A 23,177-nucleotide genomic window follows, 5' to 3' on the forward strand; every position below is an offset into this window, starting at 1 on the left:
CAGAAACCTTCACTGGGTTTGGGAAAAGATCTGTGGTGATAAATGCCACTGAAAAACACCATGAGCAATTCTAACTTGCAATGGGGAAAAAATATTACCTTCCCAAATAAGACTAAAAATGTTGCTTGTTTAACCTGTGCATTTTTACAACGTGATCATTTTTTCAGGTACAGCAGCAAAACCCAATTATGCAAAAAGCTATTGTCTTGAGATTAAAAAGACTGTTATTCGCAGGAAATATTTTCAGTATCAATGTGTTTCCTTTAGAATTTTCACCATGGGTGTTTGCAGTTACTTATTTTACATTTCTGGGCAAGAGAAACCTTCAGAGAATAAATTAAGTTGTCCTTCAGTGTGTCACTTTTAATCTGGAGATTGCTCTGAAGACATTTTTAATGACTTCGCATCTAGAAATATCAGTCTGATAATTAGTCTAAAATCCTTGATAATCATTTCTTACAGTTACACTTACTTAAGGAAATTTAAAGTTTAAATTGTAACTTCACTGTATGTAAAGTGCATTTCTTAAAGATCTCCCTATTATTTAGACTTAAAGTATTAATATCTCATTTTATGACATTATTGCTGTTCTTATTTAGTTTCCCGTAAAAATCCTGAAAAACTGATTCAATAACAACATCTATTATTTTTATTTAATTACGAGGCTACTATTTTTTATATTATGTTGAAACTCATCTGAGATACACAATTTAATTCTGTCTTACCCACAGACCTGGTAGATGGCTGTTTGACTTTGTCACTGTTAGTTATGAGATGCAGAGGAGAGGACTTCCTCTACACTTTGTTTTGCATCTCCAGTTCCTTTCCCACTCTTTTCTGATGCCAACCTGCAATGTATAAAAGTGATCTCCACCTCCCTGTTTGTAGGAGAACTAGAAAAACCTTTGGGAGATTGTGAACTGTCATGCCTCATGAATCATTTCCTGTCAAGGTTTCATTCAGGCTCTTTTCCCTCTTTCCTTCTTTTGTCTGGAGGTCGTACTGCCCTTGCACTGTGGGTTGTCTTTTTGCCTCCTGTTTTACTCCAGGGCTCTGATCCTTTTGTTATCAATACTGTGCATGCACTAAAATTGGCTCTCTTAGAGAACAAGCCAATTTCTAACAGGAAAAAACAAAACCTAGAGGTTTTATGCCTGAGCCTGCTGCAAACCAGTAGTAATGACACAAGGTAGAACCACATCTGCCCCCCTCCAAGAGCACCCTTTGCATCTTCAAATTCTGACACCCTCGTGCCATAGCATGGTCAGGTAATACAAGTGTTATGGTGTGAAAGCATTGCTCTGCTAAGCTATGACATGGGTTTTCATGCTTTTAGCTGAGAAAACATGTGATAAGGATAATATATAATAACACAAGAGCTATTAGCCTGGGGGAGAATATCAGGGAGGTGATTACGGGCTCAAATCTAAGATTGCTTTGGCCCTGGGTCATGGCTCTAGCTCTTCCTGCTACAAAAAGACTGGCAAATAAACTGACCCAGTAGGTGCAAAGTCTGGAATTGTTCACAGCAGTGCTTGTGGTCATGTATGCAGGGGCTCCATGGGAAGCAGACTGGAGATTGGTCTGTGGCTCAAACTTGGAGAGCTTTTTGAGTTCACCTCTTGTGCTGAGCATGAAACTACCTCTACAGTGAGCTGCTGCAATGAATTGTGCCTTCCTAACGCATCATCTCCTTCCAACTACTGTTCTGTAAGCAATTATCATCATAACTAGCTTTATTTTAAGTCTGTTTTCAGCTCTTACAAATAAAGGGATGATAAGAAATAAGGGGTAGAAAAGCATGTGAATACAGCATAGGTGGCACTTCCCACAGGAACCTTCGTACCGTGTTTTCTCCTGGCATTTCAGGAACTTCCGTGGCCATGCAGCAATTTTCAATGAGATTCTTTCCAAATAATCAGTTGTTGTCAAATTATATTTGCTCCAATGGATGCAAGGTCTGAGCAGCATGCATATGAAACCATCTACATCAGCTGGTTTGGTGGCTGGTTTTCTTTTGCTGGTGTGCTACACAAAGGCAACTTCAATGTGGCTTTAAGTGTCTATCCTGCAATTTTAATGTTTCCTTTATCTGAAGGAAGATTAAATTAATTTAATCTGATGAAGATTAAATTCTAGGTGTCTGCTCCTTCTTTGTGGAAAATGATGTATACCACTGTAGGTAGATTGGAATGGGAATTCCTGGTTACCCTTAAGTGGCTTCCATGTCAATTTGCACCTTGGCCTCAGTTGAGAATTTTTAACCAAGGTACTATGCTTCTTATCCTTTTGACTTCTTCCATGCTGCTGATCATTGGCTTGCCATGCCTGCTCCTATGCTGTTACTGATGCATTTGGTTTTGTAAAGGAGTCACCACAGGGCAAGCAAGGTCAGAACTGTCACCATTCCAAATGAAAAACAGAATGTCAAATAAAGGGGGAGATTAACTTTGTCCTTTGAAAAGCAACACTAACTGTTTTTCAGGAATAAAATTCACCTCTGTAGCTGTAAGAAGCAAGAAAACAATTATCACCAAGTTATTAATAAGAGCACTTCTGAGATGTGCATGCTTTTGGACTGAGGTGTTTAAAGTGTGCTTCAAGTTTACCTTAATTATGGCTCTAAACTTGTAAATTGGTGAAAAATAGTATTTCTATTTAGTAGGAGTGGGTGGTGTTATCTGTTAACATATGTTTGAAGTCACACAGTAACATTTAAAGTCTATTTATAAGTGAAAGACTAACAAATAGATGAGTGAATATAGGTCACAGAGGGGAGTGAAAGAGAATGGGAATAATAACACCTCTGGCTACACGGGCTGGTGAGATGTCACTGCTATGAGGGAAAAAGGATAAGAAAAATAGCTTGGTGTCTAAGTAAACTGAGGATTCTTGCAGTAGAACAAAATACCGGACATTCTGACTGTGCTTTACAGCACTGCAGACTGCCTGAGAAGCTTTGTATTTCATCCCAGAGGCAGACACAGGGTACTTATTATTCAAATACCTACCACTTATCCTGGATAATGCTTTCAAGGCATACCTGACTGAACTGTAAAAAACCCAATCTGGTCAAGTGCTGGTTTAATATGCACAGACACTGACTTGCAAACCGCCATAGGCTGTTTTCATAAACTACAATTTAACTGTCAAGATTTAATTAAGAAACTTATCAGAGCCTTTGGAATATATGGGATAGTTAGGGGTGTTGGACAAGTGGGCTGTGGGACATGGCAGGGGCTTAAAAATTCGTGCACTGTCCGAGTTGTCTACCCTAAAGGGAACAGGGACAGGATTGCTCAAAAAAGCCACCAAACCATCCTTCTTACGTGTAATGCACGTGGTAGTTTTACATCACTCTCATCACTGGGAGCCACACTGTGTAGTTGGGTTTCGATTGTATTAACCTACATATTGCAGCCTTGAAAACCCTGGGAAAGGACAGATTTTATAGCACTATAAAACCATCACTTTCCTGCACACATTTCTGCTACTGTATGAAGATTATTACATTCCCTGAAAATACGTAACAGATTTAATCTGAAATAGGATGTGGGTTTTTTTTTTCCTGTACAAGCAAGTTGTCTGGGAGGTAGCAGGAGATAGTGTTTATTATTAAATTGTAGTAATTTAAAGTAATATTTATATAAATGTGCACGTACATAGATGTTTTAACCCCCCCCCCAAACCCACAACAAAAAAAAACTACTAAAGCTGACATGTCAGTTTTAAATAAAATTTGGAAATAGTGAAGCCTAAAGGACAGCTAGGCCTCATTTGTGAATACAAACTAATATAAATTAAGAAATGTTTCTGTTGTAAACCTCACGTGTTAAAGTATCAGTGTTTACTGTATTATCTCTGCGTAGAATAAGGACAGCACATTATCTCTTTCAGTAATGCAAAGTTAATTTCAGCTGTCAGAAGGCTGGAGTCAAAGACCTATAAAAGAATGTATTTCCTGAGTGAAATCTAAAGGGACATTTTAATTTGTTTCTGTTCCATTGCTTCTGAATAAATTGTTTTGAAGCAGATAATGAATTCATGTAAGCACTAGTCTTCTGCTCTGTTCCTAAAAGCTTTCTTAGGAAAGCTTTTTTTTGTTAATTTTGATTTATAACCAAATAGGTGAGGGTTTTTTCTTCAGTGTTAAAAAGCCTTTGTGAGGGCAGTCCAGGCAAGCGTTTTCAAAATTCAAATTCCCTTAAGTAAGATTTGCAGAGTTTTGACAGACCTGTTGAAAATTTTAAATATGTATTTTATGTATAATTTTCAGTGCTGTAACTATATTGGCTGTTCCCACATGCTCATCACAGGGGAAAAGAATCCTAAACTCGGAGAAAGTTTATGAATTTTAATTTCCACCAGTAAAGTGACTGTTTGAAGTAAAAAAATTTGAAGGTAAGTAATTTCGAACTGTTTGGAGATAAAATGTACAAGCCAAATCCTCTCCTGCATTTTTCCCTCTCAATATAATGCATAATCAGTTTACGAGGCCCAAAGTTGCAATTGTTCTATAACTATGCAAGATAAATTACAGAGAAATTTCATCAGAAGCAATAAACGTATCTGCAAGCACATTTTTAATAACAAGGGACATCCCTGTTACTGAATTCACGAGACCTTGCCTATGGAGTTATTAAAACTGCAGCATTCATTGCCACAGGATGCTGAAACAACCAACAATAAAACCAGACTGAAAAGAGATCACACCAGATTCATGAATAAAGCCCACCACTGTTATCTGAACCATGATGACTCTCAGTAACTTTCATCTCAGGAATCTTTTAAGCTACTTGGAGTAGGACTGTTCAGGTGTGACTGACCACGTTTGGAAGCTTTCACAAAGGTCTGACCCAGTATCAGCGTGGGTTTTTTGCCTTACTGAAAAATGCCTGTGTAGTGACGTGGAAAATCTTACCTCTGTTGGTTCATAGTATGAAATATAAAGAACTTAACAGGGACAACGTTCTCTCTTGTGTTGTGGGATTCTTGCATGCAAGCTGGAAAGCTTTTGCCAGGTGGTTAATTGACTGAAAGAATGCTTCTGGCCTCGGAAAACCAGGTTGAAAAGTTCTCTTTTTCCTCACAGATTTGTTTTGCAACAGACAAATGGTGTGGCTTGGCACGGTGAAAGACTGGACACAGTAGCATTGTCTTAACTGGGAAATGAAAAGCATAGTTGCAGTTGAGAGCTCAAAAGTATCACCTGCAAGTTGTAATTGCACAACTGTGACAAAGTAGCAGCTTCCCATTTAGCAATGGATTCTGAGCTGGGATTCGCCAGAGGCCTCTGTCGTTTCCATCCATCCTCATAATCGTTTGTTCCGCTCGCTTCCTCTTCAAGCTTTGCCTTTCTTTGGCTGAGAAAGTTAGAGCTGTGCTGTACCAGAGCTTGTGCCACACCGAGGTATAAAAGTTGTCACTTAAAGTAAGTCATTCTGTGTGTGAGTGTCATAAGTGAATAACTAATTAGGAGGGGGATACAAGAGTCAGTAAGTTAGCCCAGCACTTCAAAGTATAAAAAGGCTCTGAGAAGTTGGAGTTCCTAATGTTTTCTTCTGTGTGCCTTGTTTTTTCCTAGTTAGATCCCAAGCTAAACTCAGGAACACGGATACTTCCCTATTTTCCACAATATCATGACTTTCCTTTCTGTAGCATAAATTTCACCACTAGCTTTTTCTAGCAGTGAACTATTTAAAATACCAAGAAATGATCTTTGAGTATTTTGCAGATTTGAAGACTGATAGAAATGACTATCCTCTGTGCTCCTGCTAGGCTGTGAACCTTTGTGTTTGCAGCATGAGTGACTATAATCCAGCCACCCAGAACTGGCAACAGCAACAAGACGCCAAACCCTCAAACACGAACTCTGACTTGACCTTGCTCTCTTCTTCCAGAGATTGTAAGCAAATGTGAAAAGCATAAAAGGGTTCCTTCAAATCCATGCAGAGTTTTTTGTGGTTGGGTGGTTGTTTGTTTTTTTTTTCCCTTCCTCTCTCTCTGCTTTCCAGTAAGGACAGAAGCTGGTAAAGGTGCAAAGCTGCCATTCTTGATGGAAAAGTTATTAAAAGCTGAAACCACAGTTTGCTGTCAGCAGAGAGGGCTTTGCTGGCCTGCCTGCTTTTCAGGCTGAACTGAGACTGTGCAAGTTTTCAACTGATGATGCATCTGATGGAGGGCAGATGTAAACTACTCAATCCCTGCCTATAGATTTCAATTGCCTGGCATAACTTCGGCTTCTCAAGGACTTTAGTTAAACTGCTACAATTTGTCTAGCTAAGAAGGAGCACAATCATTTTCAGAACCAGTTTTCCCCAAGCCTTCATTTTGCCTATTTATACTGAAAGCCCTTTAGCAAATGGATCACTTACTACTGTATTTTTGTTCAGTACAAGATGGGTTTCTAGGCACTACTGCAAGTAGTAGAATTATGAACAAATAACCACTTCAGGATAATTCTATACAGACCTTCATTTTCATGTTTTTGTACCTCAGATAACATCACAGCTTACACAGTGCATCAATTAATCAATCTACTGGTTACAGCCACTGATTTACAGGGGCATGCTGAGGGTCTGAGCCCATTTATGACGTATGTCTGTAGCCTCCAAATCACACAACTACTTTGTCTTTTTGAAACATAAATTGCAAGTGTCAAATGTTGGTGTTTTTGTGTCCTAAAAGCAGTGAGGGAGAAACTAAAAATTAAAGTCCAGAAACAGCAACATATCCACACTGGCAAGCAAGAGCAGCAAAACTGTCAATTTTCTGTCATTTCTTTTTTGGATCAGTTCAAAACCCATCTTCCTGAGCAGCATCTCAGCATCTGGCCATCAACTGTGCTGCCAAATGGTCAGTTTCTTTTATTTTAAATACCTGCCTGAATCCACACCAAGTTTTTCAGCTTCTTCCTTGTTTTATTTAACTAATCAGTGAAGCAAGTGCTAATTAATAAACTGCAGGCAATGATAAAGATAACTGAGGATATGAAGTTCAGATATGGGTTTAATGTCTCCTCCTGGTCAGACATAACATTTTTGATGTTTTAGGGTTGCCTACTTATAAGTTGTAATAACAGAAAGTAAACTGCTTGCTGATGCAATCTGCCTTAACATTAGTTGTATTTAAGCAGGTAATTTCTGATTTTGGTTTTCTTTTTTTTTTTTTCTACCCTGCTGCTACTGTTTTAGATACAGTAAAAGGGATAATGTGTGTGTTTGTCCAGCTTAGCAGTATACATATTTGTAATATAAAAACAAATCGTGTTCCAAAGTAAGGGAAATACTATTCTTGTAACTGACCTCAGAGAACTGGACTTTGTTTGCCTGGTCAAGTAAATATCAACTCTCTGAATGAGCACAGAACTAAATCTAAACTTCCAGCTTGGTGCAGGGACAGGTAGAGCCATTTTTCCAGAGGTAGACATACAAAATTTAAGTTGTCTTGCAAATGTAAAATATCTGTAAATGTTTTGCTTGACTGAGAAAGTCTAGCAGATTTTTATGACCTTGACATTTGACATGGGATGACCTTGCTGGTGAAGCATGTGGCCTTGAACATCTTTGTGGAAGATCAATAGATTTGAGTTCTGAAAAATAAAATATCATGATTTGTATGGGCTTTATAGATTTTTGACAACTGAATTCTGCAAAGAATAGCAGTGTTTTGTTTACTCATAGTAAAAATACAAGACAGTGTGTTTCCATTCCACTTCCAGACCACTGGCAGTCTCTTAGGTGCTCCATCATCTCTGGCACATCAGCAGTGTGATTCCAAAGTATCCTGCTCTGTCAAATAACTCTTTGTTAGCAGATTAATCTTTGAAAACTACTGTGGGTTAGAGGCATATCAAGAAATCCCGTGTTTAGAATAAGAAATATTTTCAGTTGTCTGCCTTGCATTTTTCTCTATAGAGATATTGATCTTTCTTTCCCAGGATCTGAAAGACCTCAGGAGAAAAATTTCTAATGATAGGCTCAAATAAAGCCCAACACACTCCTTCAGGACAACATTCACATGTAAGCTTTGATTTTTATGGATTATAGCCCTCAGCTGTCATAAGAGACAGGACTTAACAGCAGCACAGACCTTTTCAAAAACTCTGCAGCAAGGACTCTTAAAGCATGGAACAGTTGTCATGCAGAAGAACCCATGGGGGAATCTGTTACTTACTGAAGTGAAGTTTACCGGTTTTTCCTGAACAGATCATACTACCTGTTCCCCTGCACTGGGGACACTGCAAAAGCTATTTACACATGTTAATCTACTCTATGAATGTAAACTTTTTTTTTCCCTTCCCTATGTTTCTGGTAAACTACTGAAGTCTTCTTCTGAAGTTCTGCTTCTTCCTGAAGTCACCAAGTCCTACTAGGTGAGAAACTTTCACGCACCTGTTACATAAAATGAAATGAAACACATCTTCTAAGTTTTTCTAAATTTTCTAAATTTTGCAGCCTCTTTTGGTGGAATTCATCTCACCTTCTTTTACGTGTCTGCCTAATCTAAAAGCAATCTGTGCTAGACAGGTACCCTTTGGCACCTTAGGCACTAATATGGGAAAGGAGTGAAGTGACTACTGGGTGAGATCGTGCTGACTTATTTAGTCCACGTCTCACACTTCAGGAGTGGTTGTTTCTTTGCATTACTGCAAAAGGAAACTTGGGAGTGAGTGGCTTAAGTAGAGTTGTTTGTCTCTGGTCAGATGAATCCTATCCTAAATTTGCAGGTTATAAGTGTTTAAACTTTGTCTGAGAACAGCAAGGGATGTATGACAATTTTCTGCTGGGAAGTTTCTATTAGGTGTTACTATTATTGAGACAGTCAGCAGAAATAGATTCTAATTGATTCTAATACAGGATTGTCCTGATATTTAGTGTACTAAGAATCCCATGTTTGGAAAGGAAATAGATATCTCTTCCATGAAGCAGACTAAAGTGCAACAGAAAAATAATTACTCTATCTTAAGTCCCAAATGTGAACATTTATCTCATTTGTCTTCTGAGCCTTTCAATAGCAAGTCTGCTGATCTTTGCTGTACCAACCCTATCTGCAATAACATAGCTTGGTTTAATTGAGCTAAACACATTCAGGTGATGACAGTACCATGTTCAAAACAGGACACAAACTTACCACACATACTGTAGTTATCATCATTTTTAGAAACACGTTTGAAAAGTCTGAACGTTTCCCCCCAATTATTGTTAAGTGTGCGTATTTTACTGACATTGCAGTAACTTGCCTTCCCTTATCTGCAGTGTAAATGACCCTATTCATTTGTAGCTAAAATTGTCCTCCCTAGAGTGCACTGGCTTCAGGAGAATTACAACTTGCATGATTTCAGCTGATGGAATCTACTGCAGATATATAAACTGAAGAGGTAACACATTTCTGGCAATACATGATAAAAGAAGCACTTGGCAAAGGTCAGCTTTTCAGATGTCTTGTGGAAATCTCATTAAGCACAATCTTCTGATAGGTCCTCTTCTTGTGCCTCAGTGTCTGTACCAATTGTCCTGAATTTATGATTGAAGTGCAACATCTCTGTGACTGTTAACTTCAAGTTCGAAGGTCCCAGTGTAATTAAGATAACCTCAAAGTTAAATTTAGCAGGTAAGACTTTTGATAAAACTCTTTGAATGAACTCTATTGTATGAAAGTAAAACAATTTTTAAATTATCAGTCTTTCTGAATATAGCTAAGGCTGCTAAGATTTGAGTGAAAGGTAAATTCCTAAATATTTGAACAAAAAAGCCCTGCTAAAGCTATTATTCTGCAAGCAGTGCCTATCCTAACTTCAGTTTTATATTTTAAATCCTAACTGTTGTCTATCCTGATGATTACTTTTCAAGCTGCTGTAAAAAGACTAGGTCAGTGCATATATTAAAAGAGTGCAGGTACAGAGATCAGAAATAAAAACAGATAGTCCAAAAGTTGTAATGAACTGTAGTTCAGTTCTGAGGCAAAACTCATGACTACCAGCATTGTTGCCGCCTACAAACTCCTGCTGCATAGTTGAGCCATCAACAAATAGCTAATATTTGTGTGGTGACATTTTGTATGTAACTGGTTCTCATCTGACAGGCTGCTATAAAAGGAAAAGATAGATAACAGTAAAAAAAAAAAAATATTTTGTATATTAGATATGACACAGTGAGATGACATACCTGTGTTTCTGTTCTGAAGGAGGTGCTTCTATGTGGAAACAAAATACTTCATGACCTTGAGGTTTCTTCCAGAGCATATTTTGTTCTCCTTACATGAGCAGTGATGTGTGAGCTTGATAGGCCGGTTCTTAAAATCTGCATTATATTCCCCTTTCAGAAGGATCTAAGGTACCAGAGAGTCTTCATTTATATTTTAGAAGGTTCTGTGTGTCTACATGATTTTCTGACCCCGTACTTGTTCAGGATGCTTTATCCCAGATCCCAGCCTTACAGAGCTCTCTGCAACCTCTGGGGCAGTGCAAAGGTCTTTGGATCAAGGTGGCTGCCAGAAGAGTAAGCAATAAAGAACAAAGCAGCTCCAAAATGCTAAGGGTTGAGTCACAAAGAGTATTGCAGGGTTTAAACTCCTCGGCATACTGAGCTGATGTAGAGAAGAACTTGTATCATTTGTTGATCAGAATGAGCCTGCACAATGCTGCAACCACTATCGGTAAACTCCTGTCAGCTGTGCTGTATTGAACTGAGAGGAAAAAAACCCTGCAAGATTGAAACCTAGAAGTAAAACTAAATATAATTTGGGCAGCTGAATGACTGATGTGTGTCCCAGTGGAGGCATTATCCAGCGTGCATTCTTCTGGACCACCCTTGGCCCAAGTCATAGACCTCCAAAGATCACAAAGAAAAAAAGTTTGGAGTACATTCAAAGGCAAATAGGTGGTAAATATTTACATGGATTACAAATGATGAAGTAGCCCACTAGATGTGGAAAGATGCAAGTACTTAATGCATTGGGGGAAAAAAAGCAAGAATATCTTGTACTTTTGGAATGCTGCTGTGGCAATGTATTTCAAGGACAGAGACTTCCCAAGTGAACTGCTGTCCATTGAATCAGCTTTAGTCTCGACCTTATTGAGGTATATGAAATATATGAACAGTCTACCAATGTGCTGGTAATTTAAATGATAGATGCTGATAAGAACTTTTCTCCTTCCTGCCTAAGCTTTACTCAAAGTCTTCCATTAAAATATATAATTGAGTACCTAGACAACTGCATTTTGATTTGCATCTATTGCCAATGCAATATATCTTTCAGATAAGCCTTTCATGCATTACTTTCAATAATAATGTTTTAAATTAAAAGACTGCTTCCATCAGCATAATGAAGCAAGATAGCCAAGAAAATAGCTGTGTGTCTGAGCACAGAAATTCATTAAGTAGGAAAAAAATCCATGAAACAGTGATGATAACAGGAAAAATATTGAGCCTCAAAGATAACAACACTGAAAGCAGAACCTGCATTTAGGGCTTACTTCATGGGACAGGTTGTTTTCTCTTTCTAGAGTTGTTTGGTTTTTTGTGTTTTTTTTTTTTTTTTTTTTTTTTTTTTATTCTGAGAAATCAAATAAAATTTTGGCAACTCAGTCACTTTTAAGCTGCCATAAGCATATGGGATTTTACTAGCACAAAACCTGTTGCTGATACTGATATATGGAATAATCCATTATTCTCCTTATGTAAGTATTAGTACTAATGACTTCTCTTCTTCCAATACTAAGAAACATACAATTTAATAATGACAAATATCACTGCTCAAAGAAGGCAACTTAATGTAATCAAGATATTATGCTTTCTAATTGCCTGCCTGGTCTCTATTTAAGATGCAGACTGTATATGTGTTACCTATATTTATCTTAGAAATAAGCTGTCCTCATAAAGTCCTCTTCTAAAAGAAGTATTTGTGGCTGTTCTCCACACTAAAATACTTTTACCTTCCCCAGAGTATAAAGAACTTGCATAGTGAGTGCTAATGAGACACATACTCGTCTCTCAATTGCATTCTCTCTTCCTCCTCTACGTTATTTCTTTTCTTCAGCAAATCAAGGCAGTGTTAAGCAAGAAAACTCATACCTGTCTGATTGTTCTCTGCACCCCTGCCTGTCTGCTGAGCTGTGCTGCTGCTTTTGACAGGCTGTGGGAAGTCAGGAACGCAGAGAGGGTTTACAGGAGAAGCTGACACTCTGCATACATCCAACCTCAGACGAGTTTTATAACTCTGATAGCTGGCTCCACTGACTATGCAAAGACAAAAGGTTCTGCCTGGGACAGAACAACCCTTTGCTGCTGGAGTACAGATGGTATGAAAGCGTTTTGTATGACAGAAGGTGCTATAAAATGTTTGGCTCACTAAAGTGTGCTGTCAAGACCTGTTTTCTTTAAGCTGCTGGTCTGTCATTGCCTTTTGAAAACCAGCATGCAGCCAGCAAACCCATCTCCATCAGAACCAGAAAAGGTTTCCCTATTTGCACTTTGCTTCCATTTTCTCCCACCAGGTAATTTCTCTCTGTAATGCCACCACAGGTATTATAGCAGAATTAATGAATAATCAAATTTTCTCTTGTACTAAGTGCAAAACAGTAAATAGTAAGGGAGGAAGTAGGTTCTAATAACAATCAGGGAAAAGAAAAGAGAAGCTTTCAGACCAAGAATTCCTCTCACCTGAATCTGCTGAACTTTCCAGATACAGCATAAAACTCCTCCTTTTCTTTATGTTGGGTACAGATGTACTGAGAGGCACTGGCTCTCAGTTGTTAAAAATCTACAATTAGGTGCTATGAAAATGTCATCTCTTTTTGCAAGACTGCATGTGGCAAACCCAGAAATAATATCAACCACACAGTGGTATGAAATGGCTACAGGCTAACACAGAAATTGAAAAAGTCTCACAAAATACCTGTGATGAGCTAACATCAAAAGAATTTAGGTTCAGCTTGGCACCAAGAAATTTGGTTAAGCAAGGTAATGAACACTGCTGTGCTTTTGATCTTCAAAATGTCTTACAAAGGTTAAGTCTTTAAAATATATCCGTGAAATGAAGCGTTATATTGGCACCATTGTTCTTTTCCCCCTCAGCTAAAGTAGATGTTGAGTGTTTAAAAGTCCACGGCTGTGGAGAAGGTCAGATCTACTACTGCAGACTAAGCTTCTTCTGCAGTGTCTGAATTTCTCAGACTGGGCTAGACATTCTTCATCTATTCAGTCATCCCTCCATTGGCCACTGCTCTCCTTTTCTCAAACTGATTGTTCCCTCTGACATCTTTTTCCTGGCTAGTCTGCAGCTTTCCACTGCACTACATGCACTCAGATTGCCCAGGTAAGCCTGCAATCACTCTAGAGGTTGACCTGGCTGCCTTTCCCTGCTCTATTATTGTAGAGTTCTTGCAGTGCAGATTTCTCTCTACTTCTCTAAGGAAAGGTCAGTCTCACAGAGCTCAGCAAAACCCTCTATTCAAAGTGCTTTGCAGAATACCTATGGAAGACCCAACTAAATGAATTTGTTCTTTAAAGCAGGTACATCACATGTGTGGAGTCTCCACGCATGAGGGTAGAAAGCAACTCACCATCTCCTGCGTTTAGAATCAGCTTGGAAAAGCTGCCTCTGGGAACTGGACTGGAAGTAGGAATTAAATCACCCTTAGCAACACTGGATGCTGCCAAAAACCTGCGAGAAAGCAAAAAAATCATAATACAGACTCTGTAAATGACAACGAATGATGTCTACTTCAGAGGAAGGAAAAAAAATTTAAGAAGCCCTAAACTAATTTTCAGGATCTCTTCAAATAACTGGGAATCATTCTTTAAAGGCTTACAGGCCAGTGTCAGGAAACCCCCAGGGAGTTCACATAAGAGCATTGCTGGCGATCTCTGAAATTCTTTGTAATGAGCTAATTAATGACCAGCAAGCACCTTGCGGGATTTGACACTCCAGAAATTGACTCCACTTGAGGAAGGCAAGAAATCGAAAAACCTGCCCTGTACTTTTCTGAAGATAAATGATCAGTTAGAGGAGAAGCTGGAGGAAGCCTGTGGTGTTTAGCCAAGCCAGCAGTTTCAGGGTATCTCATGCTCTTAGCACCCAAGTGCATCTGTCAGGTGCTAATTGCCAACTCCCACTGACTGCAGTAGGAGCCCAGGGCACTTGGCATTTTGCAGTATTAAGCTGCTGTTATTAAGCTAAAGACATAAACATGCCAGTATGTGTTGTTTGAACTGCAAGGCATTGTTTCTTGGATTCTCAAAATATTAAGGTTTTTTTTCTTTTTTTCCCCTCCAGTTAGCAGTGTGTCACAGTAAGCAACTGCCTAAAGAAGAAATATAATGCAAAAGGATATGCACTGTGAAGTCTGCTCTGTGAAAAGCAGAAATACATCGTTCTACCAAGAGTAGGCTGATTTAATTTTAAATACAAAATCTTTAAATGGCTAATGTGCTTAAAACATAGAAAATCAGATAACAAAAGCAGTTCTTGTTTCAAAGCAGAAGAGCAGTCAGTGAGAAAAATGAATAAAAAGAAAACAAAGTGACAATTAAGGAACTAGCACTGATTTCCTGGGGAGAAAAAAAAAAAAAAGGATAAAACCTAATAATTTTTCACACATTGTCAAATAACATGGTAATTTATCCAGAATATAATTATACTAACAGTTGGCTGTGACTTGCTATTAGATGAGTTCTTACAGCTCTGGGCAGGTTTTGAGGATGGTTGCAGGCCCATTTGTTTTAGCACTTGGCATCATGGCCTCAATTCTTGGAGGTGTGCAAGAAACAACTGGGCATGGCCCTTAATGCTGTGGTTTAGTTGACAAGGTGGTGTTTGGTCAAAGGCTGGACTCAATGACCTTGGAGGTCTTTTCCAACCTTTATGATTCTGCTGGCTAAGCTAGGATAGCAAGTGTTTCGGTTTCTTGAGGTCATCAGTGCAACTTTGGTGGGAAGTCCAGGTTTCTATTGCTAAAGGAGGGGCAAGAACCTCCCTGTCAGGGAGACACCCAGCAAATCATGAGTTATAACATCAGTGCTGTATGTGCTGGAAAAAACTGAAAAAGGAAGAGCTCTCAGTACTCCTGTACCCATGCTACTGGTAGACGTAAGATTTATATCTTTTCAAAAATTAGTCTTCTGCTCAGTACAGAGTATTAACCTTCAAAATGTAACTTATTTGTGGTGATGATAGAGTTTAAAAAGTAAAATGAGTGTCTGCACTCCCTCTTTCCCTGCTCTCCTTTGTAATTCAGATTTCTCTCTCTCTCGGCAAGGTCAGGAAGTACAGAAGGTAGAGGGGCCAGCATGACGTACTATGGGAATATGCAGCACTCAAGACATGATGATGTACTTTGCTGTGTCTTATTAAGCATCCAACAGATGACCATCAATAACTGATCAAGGTAGAGGTCCTTTTCTCTGGTTTTCCTTGGAAATTGTTAGTGTAACCATTGTCTTCATTCTTTTCTCTGACCACACTCCATTAGCTGTGGCAAAACTGTGTTCTGTGTGAGAGTGCAGGAGTGCACAAGAGCTGGGATAATTTTAGGGTGATCTTAAAATACTCAAAAATATTTCCATCTTCAGGGGTGAAAGGAGGGGAAGCTGGCTTGAGACCTTGCAGGCTATGTTTCGTTCCCAGATAAGAAATTATAGGTATCAGACTGTCTAGGTAGCACCTACACACCTCAGAGATTTTGTTTGGCCCCTCTAGACAAACAAAAAGTCTGTTTCTTTGCAAACCTGAGGTTCTTTTCATACATGCCTTACTCCTACAGTCTATCCTTTGCCTATCCTCCTTGACCTCCAGCTTCTGCATCTTTGCATTTTCATCTTCCTCGCAAACGTGTTTGCCAGCTCCCTGCTCTTTGCACTCAGGCCATTCCTAGTTGCATTCCCTTTTTCTCTCCTGGTCCTCTAATGCAATAATGAACATTTCTGAAACGTGTGTGCTTATTCAGTCAAGAATTTCATCGTTGGCACTGCCATCCAATGACTTCATTCTTGTCTGAATGGAGAGAGAGCGTCCTCTGAAGGGGATCTGGAGGCCACCTGGGTTCTTAGATCACTGTTTGCTCCTTGTTATCTAGCTTGGAGTGCTGCCAGGCATTCCTGTGCAGACAGATTTGCAAGCTGCCTACAAGCTCTTGAGAAGACCTTGTCTGCATGGGAAGGGAGGATGGATGTGGGAGTCTTTGTTGATGAAAGAGCAGTGTGGATGTAGATGTTGTACCTCGCCATTTTTAATTATCATTTCATTATCATTACCTTATCATTTCCTGTTTAATTAAAATGTATGTATGCTGGACCGAGTGGTTCAGCACAGGAACTGAACAGACATCTCCAAGGTGAATCCTACACAGCTGGCAAGTAAGGTTCATATGGAATTATGCTTTCTTTAAACTTTCTAAGAACATAAAAAAAAAAATGGTAATGCTCAATGAGTGACTTAGGCTGGTTTTAGAATAGTGATTGCTATAAACTGAGGACAGAGAGGAAGACATTACAAAACCAAAGAAACAAGGACTTTTTGAAATATTGATAAGCTAGTTACAATCAGAGTAATTTTTGTTATGACAGAACATCCCCAGGTAAAGGGAAAAATTAGAAAACAACCCCAAATCCTATGAACTCACTATTTTGTTTAATAAACATAAGCCAAGCTTTTGACAGATTAGCAGTGGTTTTTTGTATATATGAGAACTTCATATTTCTAAATATAAACAACATTCTTTTTACCCAATATAAAATCATTTCCCATCTGCTCAAAATCCCAGTAATCTCAGTTTATGCGTGGCAGCAACTTCCTTTAGGAAGGTAGTCCAGCAGAAGTAATTCTGGACCTGCCTCCATCTCTGTAGCATATTTATTGCTTCCATCGCTTCTCAAGCCTCAGGGTACTCCTGCTTCAAGTCTGAATATTTATTATGTCAGGTTGAAGTCTGCCAGTAACCAAAAAGCAGAGCTACCAACCCCAGCCCTCCTTTCCTCGCAAAGACACTGTTATTATGAGAGCTTTGGTCTTGTGAAACACGGTGGGAAAAGTCTTATGAAATGTGTGGAATACAAAGGCAAGCTTTTTTTGTGGTTAAAAGTAGCATCTGCAATAATTCCAAGACTAAAACTGGCTGTCTTACTGTGTGGAGGATGCCAAATAAGACTTTTTAAAATGGTATCTTGCACTAAGATAATTATGGGAGACGAGAAGCTTTACATGAATCTAACAGCTGTTTAGAAAGCTCAGCTGGCAGCATCATTTGCTATCAGGCAGAAGACCTATGTTCAGAATCACACACAAATGTTTGTCTCCTCAAAAGCCAGCAGGAAGTGTAGGTGGCATAAAGAAAATGACAGCCTTATTGCAAAGGCAAACAGAAACCTCTCTGTGATCTTGAGCTGAGCTTGTGCTTCCTGTATAAAAGCTGCAAGGAGTTAGAAGCAGATAATACTCCCTTGAGTGTCTTGACGTCCATAGCTGGATGAGAACTCTGTTTTTATTTAAATTTACAGTGGCTGCATTGGATATTCAGGAAAATGATGGATCAGGACAGTCCTATAAATCCCAAACACATACGTAGCATAGCTTTTCAGAAATAACTTACAAAACAGCCTTCCGGAGAAGAAGTAGTCCAAAATAATGATAGCACACTGACAGTGCAATAAAGAGGAATTCATTATTCTGACTGCAGGGGTTGACAATGACCAGAGGGCAAATGAATAAAATAAGAAGGAAGAGCCTATGCTCAAATGTCAGAAACTCCCTGCCACAAATGAAAAAAAAAAAAAAAAAAAAAGAAATGTGCTCAAGATGTGCTTACTCTGTGTAGGAATGATGATGATAACGTTATCTGAGCACAGTAAATATTTCTGAGCATGAAGCTGAGGATGAAGTGTTATATAATATAATTTGTGTATAAATGAATTATTCCTTTCCAATGTTCATTGCCATGAAAAGAAATCTTTGCCATCTAAGGGTGAAGAGAATGGCAGCAAAAATGAAGGGTTAAATTTGTAGAATGGTTGGTTTTGTGAACAATTTTTGTAGACAATTTTAAAGCTACTGTTCAATTCTAGAAACAAATCTGATTGTGATAATTGTTTCTTTTATTACCTAAAGAGGATAATATCTATTCACAAGTGCAACTACTTAAATATTAAATTTTGCAGGCATAAATTGCACCCTCAGATAAGATCTTGATCCCACAAAGGAACAGCAATAAGCTGTTTTTCTGGAGTTATTTAGTTCTAAACAAACTTCGTATGCAGTCTCTATGTTTTTTATTTTTAGTTCTTCCTTCTTTGTTAATGAATGCTTTTGTAAGAAGGAAGGATTTTAGTTCCGTATTTTTCTTCCTCTGACATTTCCTATATGAACTTACAATCCTCTCATAGCTTGTATGGAGAGGATTAGAACATGCCATCACCAGCTGCAGATGAGGATTTAAAGCAGGGACGGACAGGAGGAGCAGAAGGATGAGACTGCCCGACCTGTCTTGATTCAGACTGTGTGGATGCTTTGTGCCAACCTGTGCTGCTGCAGGAAGTTAAGTCTGCCTTCCACACCTGTCCTCATCTTATGGCAAGGGAAAATTGTTTGTTGTTGAAGAGGATGAAAGACTGATTTCTCTATTGCACATTGCTCCTAAAGATCCATTTCTACACAAAGGTACTTGGCTCATAAAAGCCCAAGGGAAGGTGCAGTTGCCAAGAGGAATCACTTCTAAACTCCATAAAAAATGCCAGATTACAGTTGTAGGACTGTTTCTTCCTTCAGAAGAATTTTTTTGTTTCTATTGGTCTGTGAACTTGTGAGTACAGTCATTGTATCCTCATATTCACCATAAAAGTGCTTCCATTGAGGCTGGAAGTAGTAATGGTAATGTATGTAAGCCCTAACCATCTGAGAAGATTACCATTACTTAATGTCAACAACAGGTAGCAATTTAACTAATAAGGGTAAGGAATTACATAAATTAGGCAGCCATACAACAAAATTATGTCAGCATGCATTTCCCTGTCTTCTGCTTCAGGATTGAATCAATTGTGAAACATAAACCAAAGTAATGGATACAATATTTATAACAATTTAAGTTCCCAGGCATTGATTAACCATGACTGAGAGAACTTTCTCTCATGAAGGAGAATGTTATATCATAAAGAATGTGCAAATTCCCAGGTAAGGCCATGAACTACTTGGAAGGACACTTTACACCAGCCCTTGCATTCTTTGATGGGTTGAAGGCCAAGGAGATAAGATTTGCAATAAGCAGGGCCAAGTAGTCAGAGTTGCTTTGCACTTTTTTCTGTGGATTGTTACTCAGTGAATTGCATAAGTAGAGGGAGGAATTTAACATAAATGCCCCTCTCTCTGCTTTAAAAACATATTATTTTCTTTCAAAGCCTACCTTCTTCAGGCCCTGCAACAAGATCAAAAGTGACTCAGAAATTCCAAAAAAAGGTAAAGCTGAGCCAGAGTGAGTTTAATTATCTTCAGACATCTAATGAAAAACACAGAATCTTGTCACAATTTTCATGACTTTTTTTTTCAGACCTTGACAGATCAGGAAACTGAAAGGGATGATTTCTTGATTAGGACTGAGAAAAAAAGCTTGAACTTCATTTTCAAGGAGAAAGGGTGTTTTTTAATTAATAAAGATAAGGAAATACGCAGTAGAACTGCCTCTTTGTTTACCAACAAAGTTGTAACCAGAATTCCACATTTTTGTCTGTCTCTCCCACTCCAAATTTTGAGTTTTCATTTTGGGGATGAAAATATTTTTTTCAAAGTCATTCAAAAAACGATCTGTTATTTAGTTAAGGAAATAATTAAATGCCTCAGTCTTCTCAGAATTTAAGGAAAAATAACATTTTTAGTTGTGTTAATAGACTTGTTCATGTAAGATGCTGGTTCTTGGACATCTAAGTTTATGATGAACATCAGTATTTCTCTAGGAAAGCTGTGTTACTAAAATGGCTTAGGGTTTTTTGTCATTTAATCACTCAATCAGAGCATTTCTAGTGAGAAAAAGCAGGAATTAACAGCTAAAGGACAGAGCCTGGGATTAAAAAATTTAGAGATGGTATAACAAGTAGACTAAGTGTGTTGTCTGTCTCACAGAGCAATGTCTTACCCATCAAAAGGTCATGTCTCTAGAGCAGGCAGAATTTTAGTCCTATATAATACTCTTTTACCAAAGCTATCATGTAGCTCAAACTTTCCTGAAATGCAATTGGTGATGCAGGGTTTATTACACGTAAAGTTCTTGGAATGAGAAAGGAAATCTTGCCATAAACTTCGTCAGTGGCTTGGCAACTGACTGGGAGACAGACGACTTTTCTGTTAGTTCATCTTTACTCTCAGAGTCTGGGGTTCTGGAGACCACGTTTTCCTACAGAAACCTGTCGAGATTATTTAACTCCTTTCTCCCTGATGCAGGTGCTGCTGCTGAAAGCATTTTTTTGGGAAGAATTCTTGTGTGGAATGTAGAAATGGTGATGGATATAGCTGGGGCTTGCTAAAGATACTGATTATATTTTTCTTCCAGGGAAGGCCTGGTGAATAGAGCTCCATCAGGATGCCACAGTCAGAGGTGTTTAATGGTGATGTGCAGTCAGAGAAGTCCTCTCTGTTCTGCTAAATTACATTTTATTTAGGGACTCCAATAATTAAGCCATACCCAAAAGCTGCATCAGTTCAGGAAAATTTGCCAGAAGCCTCGTTGATCTTACATCTCAAGCATATAGTTTTTATATGCAGTGATAAATCACTTCTAACTTTCTACACAAAGAGCATTTTTTTACTGATGTATTTGAGAATATTGTAGAGTGGTTTGCTATTAAATGAGGAAAAAGTAGCTCTTATGAAGAAATCAATTTTTAATGCTAGAGAAATCAGGGAATTTTGAAAATGCTATGCATTGGTTACTTTTGCTTTGAACCTGCAAGTTGCATGAAAGTAACTGCATTTCTCTTTAAAAGACAGTGGAGGGAGAATTAGCCAGCTTTCTTTGACATTGGGATAGAAAAATTATCCAATCGAAGGACTACAGATTTAGGTAAAGATGTTTAGATTTTGTCTGAACAAAAGTGTTTTCAGGGCCAAGCTTTCCAAAGTCTTCCACCAAATCATGCACTAAACCATATCTTTCTATCCATTAAAAGTGCCTGTGCTTCACAGTATGGTTTAGTTTAAAAATGATGTGTTAGAGCTCAAAAAACACGCCGTTCACTTTCTAGTGCCAAATGTAGAAAATGCCCTTCTCTTCCTTGTCCTTTTCCAATGTAGGGTGGCCAGCTTAGCGTTCTGCCTGCTTTTCATTAAAGATGAGGTACAAATCTGATCCAGCACGGTAATTACCATATTCCAGTGTAAGTCACAGACCATTGCTGCTATTATTTATTCTCAGACAAAAACATTCACTTCCCTCACCTCCAGCTACGGGCTGCAAATTCGTAACGGCTAGACTTTTGCTGTGAGTGAAACCAGGTTATTTCTCATTTGCTCCAGTTGCTGAGGTAGCTGCACTATCTGATGCACTAATGCACTGTCCATTCTCTGTGGAAAGCTCTGGATTTTTCCAGTGCTCCCTTTCACTATGGATTAGAAACATGAGATAACTTTTTAATGTTAAGAATGGTCTCTTGCGCCTTATCCAGTTTCTCCCTGCCTAAATAAAAGCGCATGTAAGTCAGGTCTGCCTCTCCACAGAAATTTTCTTTCTTCCTTCTTAGGGTTGGTATCTGTGCATACTTAAGCTTATCTTGGCAAATTCCAACAAAAAATGGATGGTAGACTGAGAAGGCTATTAAATATCTTTTCTGAAGATTATCCCCACTGTGAGGGAAGCTACACTTACTTCTTTTTATACAAAACCAGAGGCTAATAAGGAATGGAAGTCTATACATAAGCAAAAACCCCAAACCAGCCCCAAGCTCCTCAACTTTTTCTCCTAGAACTGTTTAATGCAGGAAAAAGCTGACTGCACAAAGCTGCTCCATCGCGAACTAGTGAGTCACTGCCTTCAATCCTCACTTTTTTGGTTCAGGCTGACGTATTTGCAGCTGAACTTTTTAGGCTTGCCAGTTCCCTGGAGAAGATGTATACTACAGAAAAGTTGGGAATTTTAAGATGGATCTCATCAATTTAGCATGTATAATACATTTGAGAAACAGAGCATCTAACAATAAGGAAAGGGAAGAGAGAGGGGGAGATACTGATCTGACTGCAAGACCCGCAGAACTGCTTTCAGTTTGTTAGAAACTTTTAGGACATAAAACTTTTTAGTATTTAAGTACCTTCCTTGAATAAGCTATAAGCAATAACAATGGGTTAAAGTTCTTTTTTTCAAGTGAGTAAAGCGGTGGATTTCTTAATGGAAGAATCCACACAGTCTGTCAAAAAGTGGTAGATATTCTTCAAGGTAGACAGATATAGCACTAATGACATGACATTTCATGCCATATCTTACTAATGAATAAGACATAGTAGAATCACAGAATGGCTTGGAATGGACCTTAAAGATGACCTTGCCATGGGCAAGGAGAGTGTTAGTAAGGAGAGGTCAAAGAAGGACAAGAGACTCAAATGAGACATGCAGTGGAGGGGATGAAGGTAGGCTAACCTACCTAACTGTTACTACACCTAATTGAAACAGGATTTTTCACTCTTTTCCAGCAGACAGAAAGCAGATTTTTAATTGTCATCAGAATCCCTTTGCATTGCAAATGACAGGAATGTACAGGGAGAAAGAAAATCAGTCTTCAAAATCTGACCATTTCAAAATGGGAAAATGCAATTGATTTTAAGCACACAGTTTGTGCAGAAAATTAGGTAATCCATTTTGTACTTAAGTGCCCATAGAACATTTTGGGGGGGGAGGGAGGAGAAAAAGAACATTTTCTTTTATATTTTTATGAGAATTCTATTTTGCTCACTCCACCATAAACTTTCCACTATTGTTTATAGACATTTTGAAGAATTTGAAGCCAAGACTTGATGCTGCAAAACTTCTGATAAAAGCTGTGAGGTGAGAGGACAATGTGAAGAACAGCTGAGTTTCATATTCAGATTCCCACAGAGAAAAAGCATCTTTAAGAAAACTGGTTGTATAATGAAAAGGTAGATAAGTGTTTTATTTCATTATTCTCCTGTCTTAAACCTCAGGCTCATATCCTCCCCCTTGGTTTCTGAAG

General features: G+C 38.5%; 1 protein-coding gene across 2 annotated transcripts in view; it reads right to left on the reverse strand.

Moving 5' to 3' along the window:
* Positions 1–23,177, reverse strand: part of HTR1F (5-hydroxytryptamine receptor 1F) — a 106,897-nt gene that overhangs the window by 45,034 nt on the left and 38,686 nt on the right. The window contains exon 2 of one of the 2 annotated variants that reach the window (XM_050332910.1): positions 13,565–13,665. The exons of the other annotated variant lie outside the window; for it this stretch is intronic. The gene's annotated coding sequence lies outside the window, so the exon portion shown is untranslated. The remainder of the gene's footprint in view (positions 1–13,564; positions 13,666–23,177) is intronic. 2 annotated transcript variants of the gene reach the window in all.

This window comes from Myiozetetes cayanensis, unplaced genomic scaffold (assembly GCF_022539395.1).
Source record: "Myiozetetes cayanensis isolate MyiCay16 unplaced genomic scaffold, myiCay2020 scf5-8, whole genome shotgun sequence".
Lineage (NCBI taxonomy): Eukaryota > Metazoa > Chordata > Aves > Passeriformes > Tyrannidae > Myiozetetes > Myiozetetes cayanensis.